The sequence below is a fragment of the Onychomys torridus genome, chromosome 9 (assembly GCF_903995425.1).
Source record: "Onychomys torridus chromosome 9, mOncTor1.1, whole genome shotgun sequence".
Lineage (NCBI taxonomy): Eukaryota > Metazoa > Chordata > Mammalia > Rodentia > Cricetidae > Onychomys > Onychomys torridus.
In genome coordinates this window covers 45,311,873-45,327,365 of record NC_050451.1, presented here as the reverse complement: position 1 = coordinate 45,327,365, position 15,493 = coordinate 45,311,873, and the positions used below count along the sequence as shown (strand labels likewise).

Genomic DNA, 15,493 nt, shown 5'->3' with positions numbered 1-15,493 from the left:
AATATTACAGCGTGGTGGAAAAGTTTGACAGTTATTCTAAATTAGATAATGTATGAGCTATCAATTTTATTCATTTCACAACCACACACTCAACAGTACTAAATGCAAAGAATCAAATGGATAGTACTAAACAAAGGACCAAAAGTAGAAACAGTGTCAGTGTCTATCACCAAATTTATAAAAAAGCAAAAATGTTCTATAGGCTTAGAATAGTACTCAGCCTTGAAAATGAATTAAATTCTGAAACACACAACATAGAACTCTGAAACACTGTGCTAAGTGAGATAACTCAAACAACACAAAAAGACACACACACACAAAATACTATGATTCCAATCATGAGGTACTTACTATAGGGAACTCCTAGAAACAAAGGTAAATTGGACAGAAGACGTTGCTTACTAGTGGAGTACCTGACTAACAGGCATGAGGTCCTGAGTTTGATCTTCACCACAGCAAAAGCAAACAGCAAAGACGAATATAAAAGGTAAATTTTTTTAGTGAACTTTACAGGAATATTTTGTTTTATTTATATTTTTTTGAGAAAAGGGCTTAACTCTGTTATCCAGGCTAACCTAGAATTCACTGTACAGTCCAAACTAGCTTTAAACACTGGTGATTCTCTTATCTCAGCCTTCTAAGTACTAGGACTACAGGTGTGAACAACCACATAAGATCAACAGATGACAGAAGTCCAATTACCAGCATCCACGGCAGGCTGCTAAAAACTGCCTATGACAACAGCTCCAGACAAATTTGATTTCTCTGGCCTCTGATGGCATTGTGAAGGCATACATACAAACATATACATATACACACTTAAACATACATGCGCGCATGCGCACAAAACCCATAATTAAAAATAGTAAAACAAGCCAGGTGGCGGTGGTGCACACCTTTAATCCCAGCACTTGGGAGGCAGAGCCAGGCAGATCTCTGTAAGTTCAAAGCCAGCCTGGTCTACAAAGTGAGATCCAGGATAACCAAAACTATATGGAGAAACCCTGTCTCAAAAATAATAATAATAACAACAAAAATAATACAGAAGCTCAAGATGGCTTAATGAATTAAGATCACTTGTTAATCTTGCAGACCTGGGTTTGATTCCCAGTACCCATATAGTGGCCTATAGTCATCAGTAACTCCAGTTCTAGAGGACCCAATGCCTTCTTCTGGCCTCCACGAGAAACACACGCACACACACACACACACACACACACACGCGCGCGCGCGCGCGCACGCACATGGTGCACATACATACATACATGCAGTCACATTTATACACATAAAATAAGTGGCACATGCCTGTAATCCCAGTACTCGGGAGGCAGAGGCAGGCAGCTCTCTGTGAGTTCGACGCCAGCCTGGTCTCCAAAGTGAGTTCCAGGAAAGGCGCAAAGCAGGGAAACCCTGTCTCAAAAAACCAATAAAATAAAATAAAATAAACCTTAAGAATTTTTTTTCCCCGGCCGGGCAGTGGTGGTGCACGCCTTAAATCCCAATACTCAGGAGGCAGAGGCAGGCGGATCTCTGTGAGTTCAAGGCCAGCCTGGTCTTCAAAGAGAGTTCCAGGAAAGGCGCAAAGCTACAGAGAAACCCTGTCTCGAAAAACTTTAAAAAAAAAAAAAAAAAAAAAAGAATTTTTTTTTCTTTTCTGGAGCTGAGGACCGAACCTAGGCAAGCGCTCTATCACTGAGCTAAATCCCCAACCCCAACCTTAAGACTTTTTAAGTAATAATATTTTTTAAATGTAACGGGATTTTTTTGGGGGGAGGGGGAGTCTGAATTTCTCTACATAACAGCTCTGGCTGTTCTGTAACTCACTTTGTGCCACCACCACCAGGCTGTCACAGCAAGTTTTAAAGGAAAAAGTGGAAGATACAGGGGGGTGGGAGGGGTCAGACTGATCAATGTGGTAGTTTGAATGTAACTGGCCCCTGTAAGTTCATAGGGAGTGGCACTATTAGGAGGTATAGCTTTGTTGGAAAAAATGTGTTAGTGTGGGGGCAGGCCTTGAGGTTTCCTATGCTCAAGATACCACTCAGTATCTCAGTCAATTTCCTGTTGCCTGCAAGACGTAGCACTCTCAACTATTATTCCAGCACCAAGTCTGCCTACATGCCACCATGCTCTCCACCATGATGATAGTGGACTGAACCTCTGAAACTTTAAGGAAGCCATCCCAATTAAATATTCTCATATTTAATAAGAGTTGCCAAGGTTATTTATGGTGTCTTTTCACAGCAATAGAAACCCTAACTAAGACAACCAATTAGGGGAAAAAACACTGAGGTTTCTCCAATACTCCTACTCAAAATTCAGTACAGAAAGTCTATGACCAAATGTAGAGGAGGGCTTCCCTAAACACCAGCAAGATACCTCTGATTCATCTTAATTCTGACACCATCTATCTAGAGACAACATGAGATCCCATAGGTTGACAGACCTTCCATTTCAGATTGCAAGCCATAGGTTTGTGTTTAACTTGTGTTTCTGATTAATTAGCTCTCAACTAGGAGTCCTCAAGATCATCTATATAAGTCCAAACTTTGCTAAAGATGTCCATAAAACTCGGGGTTGGGGATTTAGCTCAGTGGTAGAGCGCTCACCTAGCAAGTGCAAGGCCCTGGGTTAGATCCCCAGCTCAAAAAAAAAAAAAAATGTCCATAAAACTCAATTTGGAATTTATATTTAACAGTTTACTTTATATAAATGATATTTTAAAGACTACAGAAGAGATCTAAAGAACCAGAAAGAAGGAAAGAGCCCATGCCTCTCCCACCTAGGGTGCCATCCTCCAAGGCTCTGTAAAAGTTCATCTATCCAAAAGCTCTCTGAACCTTTCCATTTAGGTTTCATAGAAGCTTGTGAACACTGATGATAAGGTTAACTACCAACTCTCTTGCCCTTCCTCAGAGGTAACAGTTTGGGACTGGAAAGTCCTAACCCTTTTCTATCTCAGTCTTTCCAATTACTAGTCCCTTGCCCTACCCACATTCTGAAACCACCAAAGGATTGCCAGCCATCAGAAAACCTTGTTAGCACAGACATCACTCTGGAGATTCATAAACTTCAGGAGTAGGATGCCAGGAAATAGGGAGCAAAAGTACATTTCATGGGAGCTGGAGAGATGGCTCAGAGGTTTAAGAACACTGGCTGCTCTTCCAGAGGTCCTGAGTTTAATTCCCAGCAACGACATGGTGGCTCACAACCACCTATAATGAGATCTGGTGATTCTGGCATGCAGGCATACATGCAGACAAAACATTATATATGTAACAAATAAAGCTTTTTTTAAAAAAAGTACATTTCAGTTAAAAGTGAACATAAACTATTGAAAATAGCTACCAAAGGGAGCTGCAGAGATGGCTCAGCAGCTATGAACACCAAGCTGCTTTTCCAGAGGATCCAGATTCTATTCACAACACCCACATGGACAACACACCACATCTGTTAACTCTCCAGTTCCAGAGAATCAGACATCCTCTTCTGGCCTCTATTAGCACCAGACACACACATCACTCAAGACAGAAATGCAGGCAAAACACCCATACACATAAAATAATAAAATAATCATTTTTTAAAACTTAAAAAAAAAGTTACTGAGAGAGGTAGGGGCACATGCCTTTAATCCCAGCACTCAAGAGGCAGAGGGAGGCGTGAATCTCTGTGAGTTCAAGGCCAGCCTGGTCTATGAGTTAGTTCCAGGACAACCAGTACAACACAGAGATACCTTGTTAGGAGGGAGGGGGAAGGAGAGAGCTACCAAGAAAGAAAAAATGTAAGAACCAAAATTAAATAAATATAAATTTAGACTCTAATAAGTACCTATCTTATTATACTGATAAAGATAAAAATGTTTATATTACCTTTTACAGTTTTGGGTAAGATTTTATTTATGTGTGTTGTATAAGAGTCAATGTATGACATAGAGTACGGTTCTCTGAAAGAGCAGGAAACACTCTTAACCACTAAGCCATCTCTCCAGTCCCCTTATAATGCCTTTTTTTTTTTTTTTTATTTACTTTTGACACAAGGTCTCGATATACAACCTTGGCTAGCAGGAGCTCAGGTAGAGCAGGTTGGCCTAGAATTCAGAGCCCCACCTACCTCTGCCTCTGAAGTTCTGGAATTAAATGTTATGTGCCACCACACCCAGCTAACTGATAGCTTTTATTAAGTACCTCACACTAAATTTTAAGCACAATCTCCGTGGGAAGCAAGTACTACCCTACCCAAAAATGAGTAAAAACTACCTCAAAAACTACGGAGGAGGCCAGGCAGTGGAGGCACACACCTCTGATCCCAGCACTCAGGAGGCAGAGGAAGCGGGTATCTGTGAGTTCAAGGCCAGCCTGGTCTATAGAGCAAGATCCAGGACAGGCACCAAAACTACACTGAGAAACCCTGTCTCAGAAAAACTGGGGAGGAAAAAAACTATAGCAGAAAATAATTGAAGATACTCAACATCAACCTTTGACCTCCACATGTACACACACATATACACTACCAAATATACACGTACATACATACAACACATATATTTATATACATGAAGAAAAGCTAATTCTTGGCCAAAGAAAGAAGCTATTAATTCTAATTTTCAATAGGCTGTTAGAAACTTAAAACAGACATAATGATCCCCTGTATCCTCCTCTGCTTCAGCTGTCAATGTGACATGGCCTAGAATAATTAAGTGAGAGTTGCAGTTGAGTGACTGCTCAAATCAGATTGGCCTGTGCCATGTCTAAGGAATAATATTGTCTGATGAATAACATGGGATGGCCCCGCTCAATGTGGGCAGCAACACACCATTATTTCTGGGGCAGATGGGCCTGTGCTTGGTATTTATCTCTTCTTTATCAATAAAAACTGAGGAATCACATATCAGGGTAAGAATCTAAACTAAATGAAAAGTGGCAGAGATGCAACCAGTGACCTTACTCTTGCTCCTTGATCCAAAAAAGGTGATACCCTCTCTAAAACCCATCCTACTACTTCTACTTCCTGTGTCTTTCGGTCCTCAATCCTCCAAAACCTCTATGGTTAATTGTGGTGAGCTAGTAGCTAGCTCCACCCTCTGACTCAAAGCAAATTTTATTGGCAGTCTTGAGAACATCAGAATGACATCAAAATAACACACAACATGGGTTGTTTAAGAAAACTAGATAAACCCAGCATGGTGGTGCACGCCTTTAATCCCAGCACTCAGAAGGCAGAGGCAGGTGGATCTCTGAGTTCAAGGCCAGCCTGGTCTACAGAGTAAATTCCAGGACAGCCAGAGCTATTGTATAAAGAAACTCTGTTTTTTGTTGTGTGTTTTTTTGTTTTTGTTTTTGTTTTTTTTGGGGGTGGGGGACAAGAAAAAAAGCTAGATAAACATGAGCCTGTGAGCAAGTAAGCAACTTGTCAGAACTGTCCACCTGATACTGGTTTTAAAGGCATAAAGGTTGCGAATTTGAGGCGCTCATGGAGAGTGGCTGAGGCCTGGCATGCTGTAGCAGTCAAGAGACTAATGGCAAACTAGGAGAGGCCTCACTGAAAGAGATAAATACAGTAGACAACTCAGTTACCAGAGATTCATGGCTGTAAGACATCCCAAGAATATCAAGTGTGGCAGAGATGGCCTGAGCCTACAAAACAAGTTGTCTATGCTGTGGATGACACAGCCGCCTAACACTTTGGAACCCAGAAGATGACTGAGTCCCAGATGCCAGACCCTGAGCTTCAGAATTTGGATTTATACTGATAGATTGAGTTTGCTTCCACCTGAATATAAATATGCCCAGTTCCTCCCCCAAAGAATATTACTTGTTTTCGATTTTATAGAGCCTACAGTTAAAAGACTTCAAGTATTGGAAATTTTTAAAGACTGTGGGACTTTGAAAGTTGGACTACATTTTATTTAAAGATACTAACGTAAGATTTTAGAGACAAGGGAAGAATTGAAAGGCTATGCCTTAAAGTGATATGTCTGTGTGTCAAAAAGGAATGAAGTACCCTAGTTAGTTTCAGCTGTCAATGTGACACATCCCAGAGTATCTAAGGAATATCAACTGAAGGGCTGCCCAGATCAGACTGTGCTGTGCTGTGCCATGTCTGCCGTGGAGTATTAGTTTAACGATGTAAAGATGTGTTTATGCTGCATCTGTTCACTATGTGAAGATGTGGTGCTGTTTTACATTGCCTGCCTAAAGCACCTGACTGGTCTAGTAAAAAGCTGAACAGCCAACAGCTAGGCAGAGAAGTGATAGGTGGGGCTGGTAAGCAGCCAGCTGGGGCACAGCCAGCTGGGGGCCAGACAGACACAGAGAAAGCAGGAAAGTAGGACATCGGAATGAAAGGTAAGAAGCCCTGAGGCAAAACATGGATGAAGAGAAACAAGTTAAATTATAAGCTCTTATAACTTTATAAGAGCTAGTGGGACAAGCATAAGATAAGGCCAATTTAGGGGTTGGTAGCCCAAAGAAAATTCCAACTACAAATGTCTGTGAGGAATTGTCTTGACTAATGATTGATATGGTAGGGTACAGCCCACTCTGGGTAACACCATCTCTGGACAGGGAGGCCTATGCTGTCTAAAACTATCTGAGTAGAGCATAGCAACATATCCTTTAATTGCACTCTGGGGGCAAAAGCAGAGGCATGCAGATCTCTATGTGTTTAAGTGCAGCCTGGTCTACATAGGAAGTTCCAAGTCAGACCGGGCTATTTAGTGAAATTCTGTCAAAAAAGAAAAGACAGAGAAAGAGAAAGGGAAGAAAGGGAGAAAACAATGCAGCAAGCAGCATTCCCCCATGATTCCTGCTTCCAGGTTCCCGGCTTGAGTTCCCGACCTGACTTCCCTCAAAGATGGACTATGACCTAGAAATATAAAACAAATAAACCCTTTCCTCCCCTAACCTGTTTTTTTAATTGCAACAAAGAAGCAAGCTAGGATACTCTGTCTCAAAAATATATATAATAATAATAGTACTAGTAGTAATATAAATAAACCACAAATCACAGTGATCAAATGATTATACTACCTCACAAATTGGATTTTTAATGGTTAACAAGAATTTTATCCTTCAGTTTAACAAAAGTACTCCTATTATTCAAACTTCATTTTTAAATTGATATGCTTTTAAACTAAATAAAAGGCGTGTTGTAATCACCCTTTACGATGATCAACTATCTTTTTTTTTTATTTATTTATTTATTTGGTTGGTTTTGGTTTTTTGAGATAGGGTTTCCCTGTGTAACAGCCCTGGCTGGCTGTCCTGGAACTCACTCTGTAGACCAGTCTGGCCTAAAAACTCACAGACATCCACCTGCCTCTGCCTCCCGAGTGCTGGGATCAAAGGTGTACACCACCAGCACCACCACACCAGGTTTTTTCACCATGGAGCCCACCACGAATTTAGCGCCAGCACCAAAGATGCTCTGCTATTTGCCATGTTGAAAACAAACAAACCAAAGGAAGGAGGGGGAGGGGGAGAGGGTAAAGGGAGAGAGAGAGAGAGAGAGAGAGAGAGAGAGAAGGCAGTAGTTTTAAAACTAAGGTAACATAGGCTGAGGTTGTAGCTGAATGGTAGAGTCTTGCCTAGCGTAGGTTAATGAGGCCCTAGGTTAATCCCCCACTATTGGCAAAAAAAAAAAAAAAAAAAAAAGGAAGATGGCCTACTGATATAAATTTTCAATTTCCAACTCCAATCATGTAAAGCAAAATTTCCTGGGTGATACACAAAAAATAATGAACTGTAAGTATTGCTTTGTACCTCATACTTCAAACTTATACATTTCTCTAACAGCATTTTTTTTTTCTCAGTGGCAACTTTATGAGTTAAATGTATTGGGATCAGCACAGCTTTTGAATTTCAGTAGGTTCAATTCTAAAATCCTCATTCTATACTGTTAGTAACAGAAGAAAATTAATCAGCTAAAATTAAAATAAAAATTTACTAAGCATGGAGTCCAGGCAATCTGTTTCCTAATGAGAGATATTACAGAAAGAGAAAACACTGTCTGTCTGTCTCTGTCTCTCTGTCTCTCTCGTTACCACCACTGTGGTAGCTCCCTCACATAATTCCAGCACTCAGACTTGGTAACAGACTGAGCCTTTCCTTATAGTTATTAAAACACCCAGAAGGGAATATGCCCAATATTTCTTGTAAGAAGTCCCTTTATCATAATAGACCACATGTTAATGTTATCAATGAAATGGGACAGATATCAATACATAAAGAGACAGTGGTGGCGCACGCCTGTAATTCCAGCTCTCGGGAGGCAGAGGCAGGCGGATCTCTGTGAGTTTGAGGCCAGCCTGGTCTACAGAGCGAGTCCAGAACAGGCTCCAAAACTAGAGAAACCCTGTCTCCAAAAACCAAAAAAAAAAAAAAAAAAAAAGAGAGAGAGAGAGAGAGAGAGAGAGAGAGAGAGACAAAATTAAAACTATACCATAGGGGCTGGAGAGATGACTCAGAGGTTAAGAGCACTGACTGCTCTTCCAGAGGTCCTGAGTTCAATTCCCAGCATCCACATGGTGGCTCACAACCATCTGTAATGAGATCTGGCGCCCTCTTCTGTGTACATAATAAATAAATAAATCTTAAAAAAAAAAAAACTATACCACAACTTTTAACAACAAAGAGTTATAGCATTTAATATATAATACCAGAGCATCTTACTAAAGGCAAAAAAGATTCACTTTGTCACAACAGTACTGTTTGTATACTTCTGTAACTCAAACTAGCAAAATAGAGTAAAAGCCTACAAAATGAATCCAGTTATACAAATCTATGGTCTGACAAGCTCATATCCATGCAAGTTGAAAATGTTTTTTTGTTGTTTATTTTTTTGAGCTGAGGATCAAACCCAGGGCCTTGTGCTTGCCAGGCAAGCACTCTACCACTGAGCTAAATCCCCACCCTGAAATTGGTTTTTTTTATTGTTGTTTTGGATTTTTTTTTCTGAGACAAGGTTTCTCTGTGTAGTTTTGGAGCCTGTCCTGGATCTCACAGGCCGGCCTTGAACTCACAGAGATCCAGCTGACTCTGCCTCCTAAGTGCTGGGATTAAAGGAGTTCGCCACCACTGCCCAGGCCTTCTTTTCTTTTTTCTTTTTTTTTTTTTTCCAGGGGGGGAGGGGGGCGCGGCGGCGCTGGATATGTTTTTATGTCAGCTTCTGTGGAATACCAAAGAACTGACTCACCAAATGAGGGACACAAAGTCAGGCCATGTCAGGTGGCACGCACCTATGATACTAGACCTAAGACTGAGGCAAGAGAACTGCTCAAGTTCTAGGCCAGCCTGAGCTACATAGCAAGACTGTCTCTCACACACACACACACACACACACACACACACACACACACACAAAGCAAAACAAAAACACAACAACTAAGAAAAAGGGGGGAAGATAAGTCAATCCACTTGAAAAGTCCTGTAGTGTAGTATCTGAATGGCTTAGTTCCTAAAAAGAGCTTCACTCTCAGAGGTTTATATTCAAGCCAGGTATAGTGGTAAACACCTGTAATTCCAGTATCCCAGCACTTGGTTAATCTGAGTTCAGGGTCAGCTTGGTCTACAAAGTGAGTTCCAGAACTATATAGTAAAAACCTCATCTCAAATAATAGTAATAGCAATAATAATAATGTGTCTTACAAAATTTTCACACTAATCTGGACATATACTGCAAAAAATAATGATACAAACAACCTCTATTGGATTTGATGAGGTAGTAAAAAAACATCTAAATGAAGCAGGCCACAGTGGCACATACCTGTAACATCACCAACTAGGAAACAGACGAAGAAAGAATAGCCCAAGGACATCCAGTGCTACAATGAAATCAAGGCCAGCCTGGGCCATAATTCTAGTCAAAATTAATTAAATAAAGAAGTAAGTGCAAGTTAAGCATGGGTGTGTCCCCCTCACCCCTTTTTTTTCCCAAGACAGGGTTTCTCTGTACAGCCCTACTTATCCTGGAACCCATTCTGTAGACCATACTGGCCTCAAACTCAGAGATCTGCCTGCCTCTGCCTTTTTAGTGCTTGGACTAAAGGCATGTGCCACCAATACTTGGCATTCTCTTATTTTTTAAAAAGAAAGAATTCAATAGGATTCAAGCACTTTTTATGTTTCTACTTCCAGGCAGGAAAAGATCATTTCTGACTCAGTTTCAAACGTGAGATGTCTTAAGAACCTTAAAGTACAGTATGGTTGCTGATGTTGGGCTCCATCAATCACACTGCTTAAATTCAGACCTTGCTTTACTAAATATTACCCTGTATCTTTCTATGCCTACTTCCTCCTGCAAATTAGGAATGAAAACAGTATTCAAAAGGAAAAAATATTAGCTAGCTAGCTATACCACCAAGCTCTGTGAATTAAATTACTTAATACACATTTAAAAAATGTTGGGGCTGGAAAGATGGCTCAGAGGTTAAGAGCACTGACTGCTCTTCCAGAGGTCCTCAGTTCAATTCCCAGCAACCACATAGTGGCTCACAACTATCTGCAATGAGATATGGCACCCTCTTCTGTATGCATAAGAAATAAATAAATCTTTAATGTTTAACATTGGGTTGGAGAGATAGCTCAGCGGTTCAAAGAAAGCATTTGTTCTTGCAGAAGACCCAAGTTCAGTTTCCAGCACTCACACAGTGGCTTACAACCATCTCCAGTTCCCAGAGAATCCAATACTCTCTTCAGATATACTTGGTCACCAGATACATGTATTGTGCACATACATTTCATGCAAGCAAAATACTCATATACATAAAAAAAATTAAAAAGAACCACAAGCACCAATACTAATATAATAACACACCTTTGAAAGTCTACAAATTACAACACAAACAGTCCTGGGTTCATGAATGATGTTGGGGACTAGGGGTGTAGCTCAGTTGCTAGAGTGCTTGCTAGCATGCAGGAAGCGTTGGGTTTGATTCCCACCACCACATAAACCTGGCAAGAGGGTAATTCTAGCACTTGGGAAGTTGAGACAGAGGGATCAAGTTCAAAATCATCTCCTAGTCTATACAACAAAAGTTCAAGGTCAACCTGGTCTCAAACTAAGTGACAGGGTGACAAGAAGGCTGAGTGGATAGAGGTAATTACTGGCTGAGCCTAACCACCTGAGTTGGTTCCACGGAACCCAGTAAGCCTCGAAGAATAGAACCAACTCCAAAACCTGTCCTGACCTACACACTGTTGATGTGGCATGTGCACCCACACATCAGGTACTCACACACAATAAAAAATTTTAGCAATTAAAAAAAGAGTAACTTAATGGAAGCTTTGTCAACACCAGAGATAAAAGACTAAACAGAGACTACACAGCTCTGAGCAGCAGCTACTTGGTGAGGTGAAACAGCAGGTACTGAAGGAACAGATATTCTGTCCTTTCTTAACCAAAGACATGAAAAGATCTAGCAACACATCCATCCTAAGGTTCAAAATTTGTCATTTAGATCAGACATAAAAAGTTAAGCAGCTCCCTCTAGTTTTTCAATACCTTAGATCAATTAACCATTATGACAAGAAAAATGTCAAAAAATGGTTGCGTACACTTCAAACAAAATAACGTTAATTCCCACTTTGCAACTCTAGAGGGCACCAGAAATATGCCCTCCTTCACAGCACCCCTCCTCCCTGGTAACGTGAGCAGCTGCAGAAGCCCGTCGTCTGGTTGCTGAGGTTGGTATTGCAGCCGCAGAAGAGATGTCTGCAGCGGTGGAAACAGCAGCGCCCACTCCCAGCTGCCTCACCAGGCATCACTCGGGCTTCTCCCAGGGAGCAGCTGCCACCCAAGCGAAGGCTCCTCCCCCTGAAAACAACCAGGAGGGCCAAGTCCCATAGCTGAACCCCTATAACCTGACGATGTCCTCTGTATTAAGCAACACAGTGGATGCAAAGGACTCACAATGGGGGTGTTTTCCTCACTTTCTGCCAAAGATGCACCAGATAGGGTTGAACGAAATTTCTGGTCCTGGTATAAGAGAAAAAAAAAAAAAAAAGGAAAAGAAAAATGGATGAACACCCAATCTGGTAGGAGCACCAAACCTATTTCACCAGGAGGAGGCAGAAAAGGGACTAAGAGGTCAAGGAGGTTCTGGCCCTTCTATTATTACCCCCAGCCCACGCAAAACGGCCCACTCCTATGCAAGTGGAGTGAAAGATTTATTTGGGGCCAAAACCTACGTGAAGCCACACTCTGCAGAGGAAGGGACCAGAGGGCATCAAGCCTGCTCCTGGGAAGGGGGGGGGGGGGGGAAGGGCAAACATTGCCCCGACGCCGGCAAGGGACTTGCACTCCCTCTCAAATCCTACCACCCACCGTCATTCCAGTCAAACTCAGCATCAATGCACAGGTAAGAAACAGTTCACGTCTGCGCTGGGCTGATATTGCCCATATTTGCCCCAAGCAGTTGCCCTGGGCCCGAGGTTTGCCCCCCCTGCAGTCCGCGACCGGCAGCGCTGCCTCCCCGTCCGCCATTAGAGACCCAGCCAAACAATACGTGAGGAGCAGGAGCCGCGCAGCACAGCGCCGGGGAGGAGACCAGCGACGAGGAGGACCCGGCGAGACTCAGGCGGCGCCCCTCGCCTTCGAAAACTTGGGGTCTCGGCCAGGCAGACCGGGTGGGAGTGCGGCCCCCAGGCGGGAGGGCCGTAAGGGCCCCTCCCCGGCCCGCCCGCCCGCCCGCAGCACAGAAAGGAAAACACCCCGCGACCTCCGGCCGCCGCCGCCCGCGCCCCGAGGCCCCCGCGCCCCCCGCCCCGGCGTCCGCCTCACCCAGCCCGCCCGGCCGCGCCCGCGCTCCCTCAGCCCTCGGGCCGCACGCGAAGACGCCCGGGACATGAGCGCGGCCCCCAGCGCACCCCGAGGCCCCGACGCAGCAGCGGCGACACCGGCCGCCGCGGGCTGCTAAGCCCGGGTCGGTGGGAGGCTCCCGAGGCTGCCCTCACCCATCTCCGCCTCCCGAGTCGCCCCCGCCTCCGCCTCCTCCTCCTCCTCCCGAGGCTGCGCGGCTCCCAGCCACCCCCACTCTCCGCGGCCCTCGACAGGAAAGACAGCGGGGATAAGCCTCACCCGGTTCTGGCTGCAGCTCCGCGGAACGAACCTCCCCTCCCCCGGCCCACCCCCCTTCGGCGACACGCACAACTCCGCTCGGTCCAGTCCCGGCTTTAGCGCTGGGGAGGAGGAGGAGGAGGAGGTAGAGGAGGCGGCGGCGCGGCGGAGCCCGGGGAGGCCCCGCCCTCCGCACGCTCATTGGCTGCTGGCGAAGGCGGTCCCGAACGCCTCGGGCATGTCCATTGGCTCCGTCGGCTTTCTTTCAAGACCCTCCTCGGTGAGGGAGTCAGGGCGGCTGTCCGTCAAACCTGGGCCACGCCCTCAAGCCTGCTGTTCCCTCCCCCTGCCGCCAGCCTTGGGCTTAGCCAGCCCTCCCTCCCTCGGAGCCCCCGCCCCGCCCCGCCCCGCCCCCACTCCACTCGCCGGGTCCGCCGGGGTCAGAACCCGAGTGGCGAGGCCCGTAGTGCGGGTCGCCGTTCGGCCTCGGGCCTGGGGGGGGGTCTTCGTCGAGGCTTCCCGCGGGGCCCGGAGCGGGCCACCGGGCCTTGGCCTCCAGACGGTCGCCGCGGTCCCCCGCGACTCTCCCCGAGGAGAGACGCGGCCTCGATGCCCCAGCGTCCTCCCTGTCCAGGCCCAAAGGCCCGGGAGACGGGCGAGCCCCGCAGTGCCTGCGGCGGGCCGAGGGGGCGGGCCGGCCGCGGCTGCAGGGGACAGGCGTGCCGGCGGCCGTGCAGGCGCTTCCACCTCGCCTCGCCCGTGGGAATGGTCCCCCACCTCCGCCATGGCTGCGGCGGGAGGAGACGTCGTCCTCCATTTTGTGGGATCTGGTGGGAGAACTCGGGGCCCGTCAGAACCGAACCCGGGGGGCCGGGGAACTTGGCCCGGAACAGCCCGGACCGCGCTCCACCACCGGCGGCCATGCCCTCGGCGGCCCAGGCCGTGCGCGCCCAGGCTGCGGCGGGGCCCCACGACGGTGCGGGGGCCCAGGTGCTGCCGCCGGAAGCCGCGGGCCCCCTAGCGGGCTCACGCCCCGGGGACCCGGGCTGTCCGGGCTCGGCCGTCGGTGCCTGGCAGAGCGCGCGCTCCCGGGCCTGCTCAGCGCCCGTCCTACATCTACGTTGACGGGGCCTCGGGCCGCCGCGCGCCCTCGGCTCCTCCTGCCCGCCGTGGCCCCGTGGGCAGCGACCCTCGCCCGGGAGCCCCGCCGGGCGCGTTGGGAGCGGAGCCGCGGGAGGGCGGCACGAGGGTCTTTTGTTCCTCGTCTACACCTACGTCTTCGGCGGATGTCGTGGTGCCGGATTTCCAGGACTCCCTGTAGAGACTTGGGGACGCACCTCGCCCTGGCGGTTGTTAGTGGGATTACAACCGATGCTGTTGACTACCTCCCCAGCCAAATGGATGCGTGAAATAGACCTCAAATTCCAGATTGACAATACTGCCTATTAATGAGACATATGACGTTACACTTTAAAGCTCTTCAGAATGATAATGAACGTGAAATTTTTAATGAAGTGGATTATCGATTCAGGACTCGACTAATGTGTAAACTCCAGTGGATGCCATTTATAAAGTATAACCTGATAGAAATTGAGATTTATTCTCAATAAAAATTATACACAAGTGCTTTCATCCGCGTCTAAATTCCATATACACTCCTCTGTTTTACTAAAAAAGACCTGCATGTATTTGATCCAGCTTTTCAAAGAATATTTTTTCTGGAAATTTCGTTTTAAAAAAAATGTTTTCAATACACTAAAACATTCTTGTGAAATTCCATGTTACACAATAGAGTTTTACATTGTCATGCTCAATAAAAAAAATTAATAAATGTGAGGAACAATAAAATTCTCTAAAAATGTGGCAGTATCCATTTTCTGCTGCCATCTAGGACCATATTCTTTTTTCTTTAATATTTTTTCATATGTTACTTTTTCATCATGTTTTCCTTCTTCAGCTTCTTGAACCTCCTCACCTCCCTAATCCAACTTTCTGTTATTTCTCTCAAAAAAAAAAAAAAAAGCCAAAATGTGACAGGCACTGGTGGCACATGCCTTTAATCGCCAGCACTTGGGAAGCAGAGGTAGGCATATCTCCAAGTTCAAGGCCAGCCAAGGCTACACGGAGAAACCCTGTCTTCGAAAAACCAAGTAAATAATGCCAAAACTAAACAAAAAGTCCACTTTAAAAAGCATGGAGTTCGTTTGTATTGGCCAACTACTCCTGGGTATCAGGCCTGCCCTGACCTGCGGTTGATATACTCACTGACACTCCCTTGGAGAAAACTGACCTCCCACTTGCCAGCAGGAATCAGTTGCAAATAGCTTCTTGGTTAGAAGTGGGACCCCAGGGTCCAATTCCTCCTCCCAGTGCTGGAACCTGAACCCCTGCAGGTCCCATGAGTTCTGTCTGTCCCAGCCTCTCTGAGAGGTCATGAGTG

The 15,493-nt window shown here is 45.6% G+C and overlaps 1 protein-coding gene across 3 annotated transcripts in view; it reads right to left on the bottom strand.

Annotated features, from left to right (window-relative positions):
• Zmym2 (zinc finger MYM-type containing 2) overlaps positions 1-13,229 on the bottom strand; it is an 80,885-nt gene extending 67,656 nt beyond the window's left edge. The window contains exons 1-2 of one of the 3 annotated variants that reach the window (XM_036198679.1): positions 13,075-13,229; positions 11,908-11,973 (exon numbers count right to left, since the gene is read on the bottom strand). The gene's annotated coding sequence lies outside the window, so the exon portion shown is untranslated. The other 2 variants (XM_036198680.1, XM_036198678.1) reach the window with 2 other exon arrangements.
• Positions 13,230-15,493: the final 2,264 nt, after the last annotated feature.